Source organism: Phoca vitulina, unplaced genomic scaffold, assembly GCF_004348235.1.
Source record: "Phoca vitulina isolate PV1807 unplaced genomic scaffold, GSC_HSeal_1.0 scaffold2, whole genome shotgun sequence".
In the NCBI taxonomy this organism is placed as follows: domain Eukaryota; kingdom Metazoa; phylum Chordata; class Mammalia; order Carnivora; family Phocidae; genus Phoca; species Phoca vitulina.
The window spans coordinates 16,382,127-16,396,127 of record NW_022589705.1 but is presented as its reverse complement, the minus strand read 5'-3'; positions in this window follow the sequence as shown (position 1 = coordinate 16,396,127).

Sequence of the window (14,001 nt, the reverse complement as noted above, 5' to 3'; positions counted from 1 at the left end):
CACAACTGAAATCCAGGTTTTCAGAGATGTTAAACTGATTAAAACTTCATCAAATTCTTAAAGGAATAAACAGACTATAGATCTAAAGAAATTGAGAGTTTATTCATGGATCAAATGTACTTATTGACTTAAGTAGGTTGAAAGTTATTTTCTTTTTAAGAAAGAAAACCACATTTTTGGAGTTTTGGTCTATGAAGACATAGATTTATATTTTATGAAATTCACAACAAATGTAGGAATTGTATTTGTGTGCATTCATGCAATTTATACATATTTTTTAAAGCCTTAGAAATCTGCATTGATTCACATATCTTTGAATGGAATATAAAAAACAAATGAATGTGAACTAAGCATACAGAAAACACCATAGCTTATTTCTAGGAATCTTGCATGTGATATCTTAATATTTGTGATATGCTTGTTTTCTATATGAGGCCACAGTGTGATGTTTTCATCTCACAAGGTAGAATCCCCTGTGACCAATTCCTAAAGGTTGCTATTTTCTTCCCTTTGGGAAAGAGGAGAATCTTTTTCCTAATTTGAAACACGTTATTCTGCAATCAATGGAATTTAGGTAAAACTTCAGAGACTAGAAATTGCTTGAAGACTAGGAAGTTGTTTAAAAAGTCTTTGGCCTCTTTCTGAAGGATCTAACCTACTTCTTTCAAAGAATTTCTCTACTAATCTGAGGGACACTGAAACAAATCCACACTAATGCAAGACCCACTACTCCAATCTATAATGTTATTATGATTTAGGTATGGTATATATTGAGTGCTCTGTATTGATCAAAGAGAGAATATGTGGTTTAAAGAAATAGCAAATGGCTAAAATCTAGTAGAAATAGAAACACACAATTAGTAAATCTAGGAAAAACTATGAAGGAATAAGAAAAAGGCACTTTAGATGGAAAGAAACAAAGCACTAAATGTAAGCATAACTGAATTTGCTTGAATTATATAAACCTAAAGAGTGATGATAGTCAATAGCACAGGATGTCAGAATCATATGCTTAATATTGCACTCCTATTGACCCAGCAATAATGTTTTGTTACAGAGATAATGACATTGAAATGAAAAATTCTACATGTAAACAAAATATAACAATATTGTCTAATTAGGTCCATTTGTCTATGGAAATGCTTAAAATAGGTTAATGCTACAGACAGAGAATAGGTTACCAGAAGGTATATGATATGTATAAAATAATTAACTTGAGGTTTTGAGTACTTCTGGTGTATGTGTTCTCCCACAAAATTGGTTAAATTCAGTAATAAATACTAAAATAGGTATTAGTGTAGCTATAATAAATTGCCTGATCTTACATTATCATTGATGTTTGGAAGGAAACACCATATATTGGGATATCCAATTTGGAAAGAAAAAAAAAAGGTTACTCACCAGATGTCCTGTGCAAGGATATAAGATTTATAGTAATCTAGGCACTCTGCTCTTACCATTACTTCCAAAATTGAAGTTTTCCAGAGATAATTTGGAGTAATAGAAGAGGGAAGTCAATATTATGTTTTAAAGAACAATAGTTTTATAATGACACAACTTCATGATTATAAGATATTGGATGCATGAAATTTTCCATCCCAAAGAAAGAGGATAAAAATACCTAATTTAAACAGATGTTTAAAAAATAAATGAAAGGGTTCTGGAAGGATGGCTGTGGGGACAGCATTGTTTACCTGTCTCTCTAAAACCCACCACAAAAATGGACAGAACCTCTAGAAAGCAAAACCAAGAAGCCCATGGAACGCATTTACAAAAAAAACTAAGTAACAAGATATCCCCATAAAACCCCAAATATAAGAAGGTAAGGACAGACTTCCAACAGCTACAAGACTACATGATGTCATTTTCTATATGGAAGAATGAAAGAAGCAATATGGTGGCATGTGTTGGGCTGAGAAAAGGAAATCTTCAAAATAGCCAACAAGTATTCACTCGGAAAGCATAGGAGGCCAATTTGAGAAAAGAACCTGAAATCAGGAAGCATTTCCCCCCACGTTCCCTAATATGGACAAGGCAAGAAGCCTATCATAAGGAAAAATGAGCAGTCTAGCCCCATATGCTTACAATTTTGACCCACCAGAATTCTTTCTAAGATAGAGACACACACTGGCAACAACCTTTAACAGTGAAAAGAATCTGCTGGAAGTGAAATTAAAATGAACTAGGGGCACCTGGGTGGCTCAGTTGGTTAAGCGACTGCCTTCGGCTCAGGTCATGATCCTGGAGTCCCAGGATCAAGTCCCGCATCGGGCTCCCTGCTCGGCAGGGAGTCTGCTTCTCCCTCTGACCCTCCCCCCTCTCATGTGCTCTCTCTCATTCTCTCTCTCTCAAATAAATAAATAAAAATCTTTAAAAAAAAAAAAAAAAAAAAAAAAAAAAAAAGAAATTAAAATGAACTGGCAGAGACCACAGAGGCAAGGAAAGAGAACATCTAGACCAAAGTGGTGGAGGTGAATACTGCCAGAGAAATCTCAAGCAGTTATATTTTTGAGCACTACACAAAACACAAAAGAAAGAGTTCTGTGAAGTTGAAAATGCTAGCCTAAAAAATCACTGAAACCAACTTCACATAATAAATAAGCAAAAAAAATCAAGACCAAGTCCCATATAAAATTATTATAAGAACAAGAAAAAACAATAAGAGAACAGAATAATATCCATTCAGACTAAAATTTTGCCATCAAAAGTGTTAGATCAAAACTGTAACTATTTCAAAATAAGCTAAAAGACATTATCAAAATGATATAAGACATGAAAATACAGTATCGATCAGAATTAGATAAACTCAGAAGTAAAGTGACAGAACTGAGGAAAAAAATAGAAATAAAAACAAAAACATTTGAGAATGATTAAAATAGAAGAAACACTGAAACACATAAATGCTGTACTTAATACAATAAAAGAAGCAGAAAGTACAAAGAAAAATACAAGGAAAAATTTGAAAAGCAAAAAGAAATGAAAAAAAAGATGGATTAGAAAGAAAGTGGCATGGAGTACCTGGCTGGCTCAGTTGGTGGAGTGCATGACTCTTGACCTTGGGCTCATGAGTTTGAGCCCCATGTTGACTGTAGAGATTACTTAAAATCTTTTAAAAAATAAAATAAAAGGGAAAGTGGCATGTATTGAAGATAGGCAAAGAAGACTCACAGATAATAGGAAATATCACTGGTGACATAGATAACACTGAAATAATACAATACAGATAACACTGAAAAAGAAAATCAAAGCAAGAGAACAAAACAAATATTAAAAACTACAATTAAAATATACTTGTCTAAAAACAAAAACTTACATTAAGAGAGCACACTGAAGTTTTGATACTGACCCTTAACAACCAATATCAGAATATATTCTAATAAAATTCCTTGACCTTGGAGGAAAAAAAATCTTTAGGGCACCTAGAAATAAAAAAGCATAAAACTTATAAGGAAATAAAATTATCAGTAGACTTTTTGACAGCAATGCTTCACGACAGAAAAAAATGTAATAATATATTCACAATACCAAAGAAAAGTGAGATCCAAGTATTTTTTATTCAGAAAAACAAACATTTAGCAAATAGCCACCCACAAGGCAGAACTCAGGACATATTGTTCTCATGGACATTTTTTGAGGAAACTATTAGAGTACAATATTAAGATTCCTACTGGACCAAAAAGGGACACATTGAACTGTAATAATACTAATAATTGCAATAGACTGAAACCTATTAAACATGTATATATCTATGGGTTCACAATGATATTAGTATAAGATTGACATTCTAATTCACAATCACTATGGAATGGCTTTGTTGTGGTTATTGAATTGATTTTGAGAAGGAAGCATTCTAAGATTGGGAAACACCCATAAATAACTTTCCCAGGTAAAAATTAAAAATAAAATATCCATAGAACTAGCTACTATAGATTATATACTTAATTTAGCAAACTGTATTAAATCATATGACTCAGATACTTTTAAGGGCCCAATAATTGGTGATTTTGTCATATTTAATAATAGCAGCAATAATTACAACTCTTTGTGAAGATATAAATAATTTCTTCTCTTGGATCTGTTTGGGTTCTTATTTATTTATTTATTTATTTATTTTATTTTTAAAGATTTTATTTATTTGAGAGAAAGAGTACAAGAGCAGGGGACAGGGAAAGGTCAGCAGGAGAGGGAGAGAGAGAATCTCAAGCAGAACCCTGCTGAGCATGGAGCCTGATGTGGAGCTCAATCCTATGACCCTGAAATCCTGACCTGAGCTGAAATCAAGAGTCAGATGCTTAACCAACTGAGCAACCCAGGCGCCCCTCGGCTGGGGTTTTTAGAAAAGTCATGAATGCCTTCCACTGCACTAGACTACAGTTGGGAGAAAGTCCACAAAATAGCAAAGTAACTATGAAAATTAGACAATTAAAATTCTAAGGTGTATTTATTAACTAATAAATCATGAAACTTTTCCTTCCATACAGAGCTTTCTGGGTATAAATGGCCATAAGGCTATTTTGAAATATATATGTATATTTCAAAATAACATATATATATTTTATATATATATATATGTGTGTTTTTCACTTTATACTTGTATTTTCAATAGTAGTTTCTGAAAGCTAAAGTCTTCAGATTGAAGAGCCTCTAATAATCGATAATGTCAATAGCAATTGTGAAAACTGATAAGTAGTAAAAAGTATAAATTGCAGAAGCATTAATTTCCTTGTTTGTTTTGTTTTTTTGTGGATGAGGACTATAGATTCTCAAGAAATTGCTTGATTGTCATTCAAATATATGATATAGGGGAATCAATGGCCTCTGCTTTTAACTTAGCTAACTTCATGAAAATAGACCAAACTATATTATTCTACTTGGGTTGATTGAATTATTTGGATAGAGTCTAGGAAGAGACTCATACAAGACAATGACATAAAGAAGTAGCTTGCAAAGCTATCTTCTAATTTAATTACAGATGAAAAATAAGAAATCATTAAATGGTGTTTTCAAATTAACAGATACAAATTAATGCCAAATAAGACACCAAAATTATCTGCATGTGTAAATAATGCTATATTAAATCAAAAGATAATTTAAGTATGTACCAAAAGAAGTAAGAAACTCCCACTCTGTAACCTCCCAAGATAGAGCAACAATCCAATGACTAATATGCTCCTTTACTGTGTATATTTGGCCCAACTAATTCAGCAAAGCTTCAGAATATATTATTCAACATGTTAAAGAAAAAACTGACTCACTCTTCTAAGCCATTCAGTTAGAAATAACAGAACTGTACACCTCTCATTTTTTGAGAATTCCCCTAATGGAAGAGTTATAACAACAAACAAAATTAAAGAGGATCATAAAATCATATAAAGTGCCCTTATTTCCTCTCTCATATTAATGATTTGGATTGGTGCTAGTACTGGAGAAGGCAAGACCTGGAGATAATTGAAAATGTGTTATACCTTTCATACGTTCTTAAAAAATGTGGTAAAAAATTGATTTTGGCTAAGCAGAGCCCTTATGATATGGCCTCATAAAATGCCCTCTCTCTAGTCATATATATACTAAAGAATCTGTAAAAGGTAATGAGGTTTGCTGAATAAATGAAAATATGAGGTAGATGTTATTATTGATAAGAAATTGGGATATATTCAACAAGAGTGGCATAAACAATGGTAAATCAGAAATATACATTAAATGTAAGCCAAATAGATAAGAAATACAAATAAAATTTGATGTTAAAATATGAAAATATAAAGCCAATAGAATAAAGGGTAGAAAAATAAGATAAGTGGCTTAAAAACATTAGCTTAATTAATATTTATTTATGTCAAGCACTATTCTAAGCACTATTCTAAACACTGAAGATAGAGTGGTAGTCAAAGAAACCTCTGCTCTTTTAGAGCTCACATTCAATTGGATGAGATAGACAATATAAACATACATAGTTGGCTGGGGAAAATTTCTCTGAAAGGTGATATTTCAACAGAATGTTGAGTAAAATAAAGAGGAAAGTTTCACAAGTACTTGGAGAAAGAACACTTTAGATGGAGGGAATGTAAAAGCCAATTATTTAATCAGTTTCATGACTGGCATTTTCCAGTATTTGCAAGAAGGCCAGTGTGGCTGGAGTACAGTGAGCAAAGGAAACCCGAATGGTAGCAGAAGCCAGATCACATATGGCTTGGTAAGCTTTGGTTAAATATTTTGGTTTATATTCTTAAAAGCCATTTCATCAGGGAACATTTAACATTTAAGCAAGGAGTAACACAACTTGGTGTATATATATTTATTAATATAGAAATATTTAAGATTTATTTATTTATTTTAGAGAGAGAAAGAGAGAGTACAAGCAGGGGGGAAGGGCAGAGAGAAAGAATCTCAAGCAGATTCCTCGCTGAGCGCAGAGCCTGATGCAGAGCTTGATCTCACAACCCTGAGATCATGACCTGAGCCGAAATCAAGAGTCAAAGGCTTAACTGACTCAGTCACCCAGGCGCCCCACAACCTGGTTTATATTTTTTAAATGTCTCTTTGTTATGTGAAAAATTGATGTTGGGAGAAAAGGCAAGTTTAGAAACAAAGGAACTGATTATTGGACTACTGCAATGGTCTGGATGAGAGGAGCTGGTGGCTTAAACTAGGCAGATAAAATGGACGTAGTGAAAAGTCGAAAAGATTCTGGATTTATCTTGAAAGCAGACTCCACAGCATTTGCTATTGAACTGGCTGTGCAATATGAGAGAAAGAAGAGCCACACACAGTTCTGAAGACTTTTGCCCTGAATAATTCTATAAATGGCAGTGTAATGTACTGAGTTGAAAAATGCTAGAGTAAGGAGCACATTTTGGGGGAGAAATGAAAATGTCAGTTTAGGGTTGATTTTCTTCGAGGTGCCTGTTTGATATTCAAGTAGAATATGCGAAGAGCATATCTTCAGAAATTCAGAAATAAATGATAGTTGTAGATATGCTTTGAGGAATCATCAGTATATATTAACATTCAGAGACATGAGATGAGAACGTACGATCTAAACATTTAGAGAAGTGAAGTTGAGGAGTGAGCTAGTGGCAGAGGGACAAGTGGAGATCCAGAAGAAACAGGACAGCAGAAAAGACAGAAAACTTCGGAGTATAGAATACTGGGAATAAATGCTATCCAGGAAGCCAAGTGAAGAAAGTGTTTCACAAAAGGAATGACCATTGTTTCAAATGCAGCTGAGAAACCAGCAAGATAAGGCTAAGAAATAACCACTGGATTTTGAGGCCTGGAGGTTTCTGGTGACCCTCATGAGAACTTTTGTTAGAATAGTAGGAACAAAAGCCTACCAAGCATAGGTTTGAAAGACCAAGGAAACAAGGACATAGAGCAGCATAAAAATTCTCTTTGAGAAGGTAATTGCAAGGTGTTATGTCACAACAAAAAACACTTTTTTGAAGAAGTATTCTATGGCATGCTTTATGCTGATGTGGATGAAAAAGAGGAGAAAAATTGTGTGGCAGGAGCAGAGGCAGTTGTAAAAACAAAGCGCTTCACTAGGTGATAGTGGGTGGCCTGCTAAGCTGTTCCTTTATGACTTTTTTCTCATTCCTCTAACTTCTAAATATTCCAGGGCTTCAGGATTATATCCCTGGACTTCTCTAACCCACATCGTTAGCCAATTTATTTAATCTCATGATCTATAAGTATCACCTATGATAAGAACTCCAAGTTTATATATTTAAGTGGCCATGCAACATTGACACTTGGGTATTTACTGTGTGTGTTTAATGTAAATGTCTCAACGCTAACTGATGATTTTCTTAGAAGCCTGCTTGCTCCCCAGGCTTTCTCACCTCAGTCAAATGCAATTCTATCCTTCTAGTTTCTCAGATCTAAAACATTTACTATTCTCTCCCTTAAACATTTTAATTGCAGCTTTTCAACATGTGTTGATTCTACCATTAAAATATATTCAGATTCTGACAACTTATCACCAATTGTACAATATTTGATTCTCATGATTTGCAGTAGTTATGTTCTATAAAGTCACTGTGAACACTGAATTAGAGAATGCTGAACCATGGCTCCTAGGGAAAAAACAGTGTTAGGTCCCTTAGAACCTCTTCTGACAACATATCCATCAATTGATCAACGCATAATTTTGTTTTATGTGAGTTTCTGTTTAAAGACAACTCATTTACGATATATTACTGATTAATTAACCCTGAACCAGCAGTCACTAGCACTATAACTTAGCTTGAACAAGCTTATCTAACACTTGTATTTTCTCAGCCTTCCTGTTCTTAGAACACTAAACAGTACTTCAAGACTACATTTGGGGACCATTTTAAACAGTGAAATCACAAAAACGCACAAAATGTGAAAAATATGGCACTAAATAAACCATGAAAAGACTCTTGTTTACAATATGAAAGCTGAAACAAGAAGATATAACACTACCTTATTGACTTCAACTGGGAATGTGTATGTCGGGGGGTTCCAGTTTTTTGCCACTCTACACATGCCTGAGAATGACCTTGAAAACATTGTGAGTATTGATTTTGGCCCTACAAATAAATTTTAGCAAGTAGGCAAACTTGCAAATATGGAATCTGCAAATAACGAGGATCTATCTATTATCATTTCCTATGCTCTTTCTCTACTTGAATTTTCTCCATAGCAATTATCACTACCAGGCATACTATATATTTTCCTTATTTTTTTGTATATTGTTTGTCTCACCATGAGGAAACAGAGCTTTAAAAATTCTGTTCATGCTGAATCCTGATGCCTTATAATAGGACTGGGCACATAATAGCCACTTAATAAATATTTATCAAATAAAAAGAATTAAATAGTCATAGACAGATGGTTTTAAAAGTGAGACAGTGATATACATATTTTTTGAAATTTAGTTGATTTTTTGATGAGTTAATAAATTCATATGACTTAAAATTTTTAAAATATAAAGGGGTCATGCCATGAAAAGTCTCCCTATACTATAAACGAAATTCCAAATTTACCATGTTTTACATTTCCACATAAAATAGAACCTATAAAAAGTAGATTAGAATATATGACCAAAAAAAAAGAATCTGAGGAAACCATATAAACTTGAAAATCAAAGTTACTTGTGAAAAATGTCCCCCCCAAAAATGAAAAATATCAATGAGATTCGAAGTGAGAATATCTTTGCAGTAGTCAGAAAAGGAGTGCAGGAGAAAAACAGAATAATTACAAAAAACTAAAAGCAACACAGTTCTGGAGGTAGCTAGTAAGAGCTGATGTTTAGATTTATAGGAATTATGTGAGCTAGTTTTTAAACACAGACTGTATTAAAAATTAAACCACATACTTACAATTAAATGAATTCTATTAAAATTACATGAAAACAAAGATAAGTACCTAAAATTCATCACTTGGTAATTGTTTTACTATACTATTTCTGTTATCTTGAGGTTATTTAAATTTATTGTATTTGCATGGTAATACCATGCAAATCACAGCGATGTCGATGAAGGATAGTTGGAAGGCAGGCAAGCAGGGACAAGGGGCCCCCACCCTAAGAGGAAACCACCCTTAAGACGATCTTACAGCACCCTGGAAGGAGCCCTCCACCCTTTCCCATGTAATAGGTAGATGACAAAAACCTGACTGGGTGACAGACACAGGGAGATTAATCATATTAAAACAGCCCACCAACAAGTCCATAAAAACCCCTAGACTTAGAAACTCTGTTGGCAACCCTCTTGGGTCCCCTCCGTCTTCGGGAGCTTTGTACTATCACTTTACCATCACTCAGTAAACTTTGTTTTGCTGCCACCACTGTCTGGTCTGCCTCTTCATTCTTCGAAGTGGTGTGACCAAGAACCATGGGCACCGAAGGAAAAAAAAATCTTGCAACAATGCAATACCACTTATCTCTCCCAAACTACACACTCAGTGATATCAGGTAATGGCTTCAGACAGGCATGGTGCAAGTATTTATATCACATAATTGGCAAATGCAATAAATCAGATTAATTTATTATTTTGTTCATTATCGTATCTAAATTTAAGAAAGTAATAGAAAGATACTGTTGATGCAATTAAGTTTAAAAAGTATATCATGCCTGTATCCATTATATTATGAAGAGCACCAAAAAATTCTCCCAATATTTGAAAATTATGATCTGATTCAGCAAAGAACTGCTAATGTCATTGACAAATAAATCAAGTTCTGAAATACATTTTTTTGTTCACTTTTGTCTTTCTTATCAACAAAACTGAAATATCATCCAATGTTCATGTCAGAATTCAACTTAGAGAGTCAGTTGTTGAACTTTACCAGCAGTCACTGACTAAAACCCACACTATTTGAAATTAAAGCTGAATAAACATGTCTGAAGACAGGAAGGTATATAAGTTTGAGACTGAGAAAAATCATGCTAAATTAAATGGAATAATTCCACAATATAAAAGTGATTAGATGGAAGTGATATTTATGGAAAGCAGAAGATGAAGATCTAGTAGATGAGGAACATGAATGGTGTTCCTCAAAAAGAGAACAAATAACACAAGTGAAAATATTATCTTTCTCAGGAATGATTTTTGAGGTACTTGACATCCTGTAAGCTGCTGACAGTCACTACTTCTGCTAACATTAGCTCTCAGGATCCCACATTGGACCAGGTGCTGATCATGGAAGCTGTGGGATCTGTAGGCTAGAGCACAGGGGCTGTGGAGGAAGGGGACACCGTGAGGCCACAGTTCATCAATGCTGTTCAGACATCACAACTGCATGCACAATGGCCTTGTCTTTATTTAGTATGTCTTAGAAAGTCTCAGATCTTAGCTTTGCTGCCATTTTCTTAACCACTCAAACAATTTCAATTGCTCTTACCATACACTAAAATAAACCCATGTATCTTGTTTAAAGGGCCCTTACCTCAGGTCTAATTTTACATTTATTTGCCTGACTAGAAAATAGGTTTTATTTTATCTCCTGCTGAGGTAGAGTGAAGGGAAGTAAAGTGTATCCTCAGAGACATCAATTTGACAATTGTCTCAAATATCCTTTTGTGTTTTCTAACATGAGGCACCTTTTATCTCAGGTTTTATTGTTCCTTTCTGGGTAGAAGATGATCAATATCCTGTACAAGGAACCCCGTTAAGGTAGAAGTACTCAATCTGATGATCTGCCGATTGCCTCTTCTTCTTCCTTCACCTGCCTTATGTCAGAGTTTTCTACCAGGGGAAAATAGGACTTATAAAAAAATGGGATCATTTTGTATTATTTATTAAGGTTCTGGGCAGGAAAGGGTTAAGTAGACAGGCCTGGATTACTCAAACCCTACCCATAGCAAAGAAATGTCTGTCTTCAGGATTGGCTGCTGAGTGGTCCCTGAGATTAAATCTCTGAACTCTTGAAATATTCCACCTAAGAAGAGTGTCTTTGTATGCCTAAAGTCTTGGAACAGGAGATACTGTACCAGTTTGGACTGCTGAGTTACCTTTCTTTAGACTAAGGAACACATTCTACAGTCCACAGTGTGGGACTTTAGTAAAGTGGGTCAGGCAGTTTCAACCAATATTGAGGGATAATGCTAGAGTGGAGCTTTGGGACAGGGCTTCGGGACAGGACCTCTTGACTATTTTAGTATAGACAGAGGCGCAGTATCCAAAGAAAACTAGTCTCAGTATAAGCTTGTAAACTAACACAGGGTGTCTGACTTTGTCCTTACCTTATTTGGAGTCAGAAATAACCAGATCGTGGTCATCTGTAATGATTCTTATCCTCAATATTTTATGGTATATGGACAAGGTCCAATTCTTTGGGAAGGCATAGCGAATATCTCTGTGATTCTTACTGATTTGTTCTGTCTCAAAACTGAATTGTACCATGACAATGCTGTAATATGGTATCACATTGGCACTGTTGGTAAGATTCAACTACCTTATGTAATTAAGTCATATGGTAATACTGATACTGCAATCAAATGTATTGGAAGATCAAGTTAAAGCCTCTTCAGGACATATTACCAATAGAGATATCTGGCCTGAGGAAAAACTGTGTTTTTCTAGCTATCAGCCAAATTCTGTGCTGAAAACTTTGGCCAAATTTATCATAAGGTAAATGTAACACTAGACTAGACCAAGTGAGGAAATGAGTGATCAAGTTAGTGCAAAATGTGAAAATGTATATAATGACTTTTCAGGATGCATTAGTTGTTTCTCTAAATCTATCTGGACCCTGCAGTGACTTCTCTCAATTTTAGGCTATTTATGCATATAATATTGATATATTTATTATATAAATGCTAAATTAAATGTACATGCTGAGAAAAATATGATCTTTTTTCTGTGAGAGCCTGGGCCAAGTCGGGGTAGAGTGAGCAGGAAAGGGTGAATTCAGCAGGCCAGGGCTGCACAAGTCCTACCCATTCCAAAGAAATGTCGGACTTTTAAGTACTGGATCTTCACTGGCTCACTGGATATAGCCTCTGAACCCTTGGAATACTCTGCCTGATACAGCATTTTTGTATGTCTGAAGTCTTAGGCCATGCCCAAGTTTGACCGGTTTGACCAGATTTATCCTAACAATGTAATTTATGAGACCAGCTTTCCTGGTTGGCAACATTTCAGTTTTGTCATACATTATTGCTGGGAGAATTCAGCATGTTTCCGGGCGACTCCACTGGGAGGGGACACCTGGAAACTTGAGTCTGGTTTTTCCTGGACCTCACACAACGTACTCTTTTCCTTTGCTAATTTTGATCTGTATCCATTGATTGTAATAAACTGGGACTGTGAGTACGGCAGCTTTTTTGAGTCCTGTAAGTCCTGAGAGCAAATCATCAAGCCTCAGGGAATGTGGGGGACTCTTGACATAGCTCCATTTCCTGCTTTCTTACCCTCTGTAAGCGGACTTTTAAAATGATGTCTTAACATCTTTCCAGACCTGGTCCCACTCTCTAGACACCTCTAACTAAAAGGTAGTTCCTTTAGGACTACTAAAACTACTTATGTAGAAGTCTGTATCCTATCAGCTAATATCTATATCCATATACATACCTAGCCATATTTATCTCTGTATCTATTTATCTTCACAAAAAGGGAAAATGAGAATGTAGAGAGATAGAGATAGATAGATAATAGAGATATGGATATAAACATGGGTATAAATATACAGTTAGAGATGTATATCAATTGTGGGTTTTTTCCCCCGTTTTGGACCAGATTTTGCTTTATTTTTTAGATAGTTTTGGTTAATTTCTGTTTTAAACTTTTAGTCCTTTTTTTGTTTCATTGAAGACTATATTTTTTGTGTGTGTATTTTCATCTCTGTTTTTCATTATTTTTGTTATTTTAAGTGGATTTCAAAAGAAATACAAAATGCCTTTATTCCTGGATTTTTAACTGGATATCCTTGACTACTTTATAATATAGAAGAGTGTAAAATGCTTTGGATTGAATCACTTTTAAAGAATAGTACCAAACATCAGTCAGGCACTAAGTAAATTGCAGCTATTACAACTATATCCATTTATTTTATTCAGCTATATATTTTCTTTTTTTTCAGCTATATATATATATTTATATTAAAAATTGTGAATTCTTTCAAGAAGATACTGAATAATTCACATAAAAATGGCACACAAATCATTATTTGCCTGACTTGGTAGAAGAATTCTCAGATCTTTTACTAAAAAGCACATCATGAGACAGTGTTCTATGAATTACTAATCTGATTAGTGAAGAGCAATAATCATGTATTTTTGTAGTATTACTGTCAACTTGAAACAAAGTAGTTCTGTTTCAAACAGAAGTAGTATAACTTAAATAACAAACAACAAGCATACAGATTATTTTAAACATGTTATGGAAATCAGAAGTATTAACTGTGAGTTCCTTCAGAGAACGTATTGTACCTGAAAACTTATTTTCTCTGTACTTAAAAATGTTAACACCTAATCCTCAGGTATGTTCCCTGAAAACTTATTTCATGCAAGTCCAATGCTTAAAGGGGGATTATTT